We start from the raw sequence: 4,735 nt of genomic DNA on the forward strand, positions 1-4,735 counted from the left end.
CAACATAGACCACATTCGCAAAGGAATGTTTCCAACACATTGTAGAATCCATGCCATGAAGAATTGTGGATGTTCTGAGAGCAGTAGTACCCAAAGAGGTAGTGCTGAGCGATTTTGACGATTAATTTGGTTAATTCAAATATATGTATGTATGTATGTATGTGTGTATGTATGTATGTATATATGTATATATGCATATTTAATTTTTTAATTAAAACATCCACATATGCTATTTAAAAGTTTAAACCAATACGAAGGAAAAACACAAGCTTCATAACCTGATAAATGCCTCCTTCACCCTGCGCTACTCCCAAATACTGAGTGCTTAGATTAAAAATAAACACCAAGATAAACAGACAGCACTTCGTCGAGGACTAAGCTCGTAGCAAAGAAAGGTTCAAATATCAGTTCAGAGATATGGAATTGGTACAGGTTTGAAAAGACAGATGAACAAGTTTATGTAAAATATGCTGCTGCATTACATCCTAAGCGGTAATTTGCTGGTCAGTATTATCGGCACGTTTGACAGATGAAGTGGAAAAACTGACGCCCACATGTTTGTATTTTATAAGCAGCAAGCTAGGCAGCTAACTCGGATGAGTGATGTATATTTTCTTTCTCAAACAGCGAACTGTATAGTTAGTGTTTTAGATTTAACAAACGAATATATCTGTATGTTGATTAATCTAAAGCTAATGCTTGTATATACAGTATAACTCATTTAAAGGTAAGAAGTTTTACTTTGTTTATTTCTAATGCTGTGTTTAACCATGCTGATTTAACGTCACTCTGTAAACAGGGAAGGAACTCGGATTTGAGAAGAAAACCCCAAGTTGACTTCTCAGGTGCGGTGGCATTTCATGTTACGAAAGACATAGTCCCTAATTACTCTGTCGAGAACAAGGGTTCATTAAGTTGTGCAAAAATAGTAACAGCGCCACTATAGCAAATAGTGCAAAACAAAATTTTTTTTTAATATCCTTTCTTTAAATATTCTTTATTTAAAAGAATCATTGTTTTCAATATTTGCTATAGATGTTGCTGTTACTATTTTCATACATCCACATTTTCCAGTCCATTCTAATAAATTTAAAAAATTGCAATTTGTAAGAACAAACAAATTGAAATCGTAATTGAGAATCGTTCATAAAGTTGAAAAAATCTAGATTTATTTATTTATTTTTTTTTTTTGCAGTATCGCCCAGCCCTAAAATGAGGGGTCCTACCCATATTAGTATGATGTTCCTAATAAAGTGGCCAGCCTATGTATATCAACAGCATTAATGTGCTCCATACCCATGTGAATCAAATCAGTCTGGCTGTAGCCAGGACATGAAATACACAGCCAGTGATATCCTTGATGTTAGTTCTTTACCAGGCACCAAACACTTGAGCATGGAGCACAGGGAGACACACTGCGTACTGACATTTGTGTCTCAATTTATCAAATTGCCACCTCACTGTACAAGCACTGTGTGCTTTCACGCTTTCACTTGAGCCTTAACAAAAAGTCTTACACACTTTTTACATGCTCTTCTGCAGGCAAACCCACTGAAGCATTTTATATATATATATATATATATATATATATATATATATATATATATATATATATATCTATATATATATATATATATATATGTATATATATATATATATTCGTATGCCACGTTTCTCCAGCTAGGCCCATCATTAAAGCTGCTGGGTAAATTTCAGCGTCTGTTTTAGGGACCTCTGCTTCCCCCGTGTCATTTTTTAATTGACAGTCAATTTTTTAACTCGGCTATAAACATCATTCCGTTCAATCAGTGCCGGTATAGATCAAATAGCAGTGGGCTGCTACAGATGCCTTCAACCCCGACTTGTCTTGCTGCTTTCATACGGTTTAACACTGTGGCACGCTTTTTTTAGCAGGAGATGGCTGTCACTGTATTTTGTCAGCAAAGCATAATATTTCTTCATCCTGGCACTCAACGGGAACGACATGAAAATACTGTGGTGCATACGCTGGTTGTAAATCACCCAACGCAGTGTAGTGGCAGCAGGTAGTGAGAGCTGGGTGCTGTCACGTTCCCCCTGTGGAAAACAGATTGGACATGAGCCATCATGCTTTAATCAGCCTCCAAAATAATAGACACCCCCTGCGTAAAAGCACTGTGCCACCCAATGAAATAAAGAGAAAACATGCTAAAATCCACTTGCTTTCAGGCTTTTTGTTGATGTGTCATGGGTTATTGCTTTGGTGAGCATCTAAAAGAGATCTTTAAAGCTTTAATATGATCTGTTTATACACGCACTACAGAGGTCGCTGCTAGTTGCCCTTTTCTTTAGACATTCTGTGTGTCAGATGATAATTTTCTTGCTGGCAACACATTTCATAGCCCCTGATTAAAGACAGTTATTCATTCTTTCATTCTGTCTTTTTATTCTTCATGTGTTCTTCAATCATGCAGATGTCTTACATTGCTGTGGTTCCTGGTTATGAGTATTAATACCATCCAGACAAAAATGAATTTGAACTATTTAAAGACTGGACATGTAATACGACTGCCTTAGTATCGTATAGTATTAAAGATGGGGAATTATTTTGACTATGACTAAAGGCAAAGTTCTCTTCTTTGTATGTGAAATCTTTTATATAAACACATGGCATCAGCTATGTGGTCATTAGTGTTTGATGTCCATAAAAGGCCAAGTAACTATGTTGTGGTGCAGTTGAGAGAACTGTGTATGAGCTTCTAGAACCTCCTCAGTGGCTTTCACCCATATAATTTTGGGTATGGCTCCAAATCTAATAACTTTCCATCTCACATTAGGGACCATCTGCCTTAAGCAATAAGCCTCACGTAGTCAGCACCATGCTATCCTGTAGATGCTCTGAGACCTTATACCACTCAGTCCTTTTGGGGGGACAGATGTTCCCACTGCCCCAAAATAAAAAAAAATCGAGTTAAAGCTTTCTGCTAGAGGATTTGCTCTGTTTTGCTGCAGTTGATTAGTGTTAACCAAATAAGAGAGACATTACTGACAGCAAGCTGCATGGAGCAGGGCAGCTCTTGAGACAGGGGCAGATGGCCTTGCTTGAGCTGCTGTAATGCAGTAAGACTTGTTGAGGAGTCGGCAGTATTGATTTCATTTCTGCTCTTAGATGCAACTACCATATCTACATGTGTCGGCACTGATAGGGGCAGCAAGAAATCCAATAGCAGGGTCTAAAATGGAAGCGAGCGCGTTGGTGGCTGTTAAGGCTGTCAATCCCATCTGTTTCCTAAAGGAGCCTCTTCCACTTCAAAAAAATGTCTGCTCTGGAAGGAAATGTATCTGGGACCACTACTGCAACCCCACATACAAGATCATATCGCTCCATTATCATTAATTAGGAAAGCAATGATTTGGGATTGGGTTTCGGTCTTAAAATAGAGAGCTGTGGATGAGGATGCCCTCAGGTGAATATAGACTCGGGATGCACGCCGAACAGCAGGGTCAGAGCCGTTTGATATTCTGTCACTGATGTGGTCACGGAGAGTAATGAATAACATTTATCTTTATATACAGCAAGCATTGAGTCAATGTAATACCAACTGTAATTACGCAGCAGTTATTACATGAGAGTTGTGGCATGAGGTCTCAATGAACATATCCATCAGTTGACCATATTGATCGAATACTTTATACTGTCGCCTTTAATAAATAATTTCCATGAAACTGTGGCATACAAGGGTCTTGGAGTAGAGTTAAAGCTATCAAAATAACTTATCATACAGTTTGACACATTTATCTTTTGTTACCTAATATTGGAAGTAGTGTATCTTGTGTAGTGGGTTATTAGTGTGTATGTTTGATAAATGTTCCATCCGCGACTGCTGCGGTCCCCGGGACAGCTCGCTAGCACTGATGTACTTATTAATAATAAATTGTCTGTGCAGAATGTGAGAATTCTTCCTCCCTTTACAGTTATTGTGTAAACAAAAGACTGTTTGTGGTATCTATCTTAATAGAAGACATTTTATTCAATAAAGATAACTTGGTGGAGAAAAATGAGATCTCTTAACTCTCTCACCCTCTCTTGCCCTCACTCCTTCTCCGTTTATCCTGTGACATTTCCTGTTTCTGTCAGACTGCCCTTGGTGCTGTGTCACAGTGGAGCCCAGCCTATCAGGGAGAATAACAGTGCTAATGAACGTGTCCTTACAGCACTTTATTACCCCTATGCAGATATACAGACATGTCAGATGTAAGCTTTTGAATCTACCTACATTGAGAGCAGTGCTGATGAGCTGCAGAAAAGCCATAACAAACAATTGAAAAATGTGAGAAAGGCACAAAACCTTTTGATCCAATAATCTCTGAAGCCTTATAATAATCAAGTAACTTTTTTGCGTGAAAAGTGTGAAGCTATATATGCAGTGGTTTGCAAAAATTCAGATATGGCTTTTTTTTTTTTTTTCCTAAATCAAAGTGTAGCCAGTCATGTTGAGGGTATAAATCTCCTTCACCTGGTGTTTTGTAAAAATATGGTGATTAAGTTTGTGCACTGTGGTCAGAGGAGAGCAGTAAATTACCCTTGTAACAAAGTTAACATTGATTCAGATAGAAGCGCTTGTCCACATGTAACAACGATAACCTTTTAGTAGATTTAGAAAACAAATTTGACACCAATTAAAATAAGGAATGAGTTGGTCCCCTTCCAAAGGAAGTAAAAGAAACTACTTGGATGAGGTAGAGCCATTAATAC

The sequence above is a fragment of the Pangasianodon hypophthalmus genome, chromosome 5 (assembly GCF_027358585.1).
Source record: "Pangasianodon hypophthalmus isolate fPanHyp1 chromosome 5, fPanHyp1.pri, whole genome shotgun sequence".
In the NCBI taxonomy this organism is placed as follows: Eukaryota; Metazoa; Chordata; class Actinopteri; order Siluriformes; family Pangasiidae; genus Pangasianodon; species Pangasianodon hypophthalmus.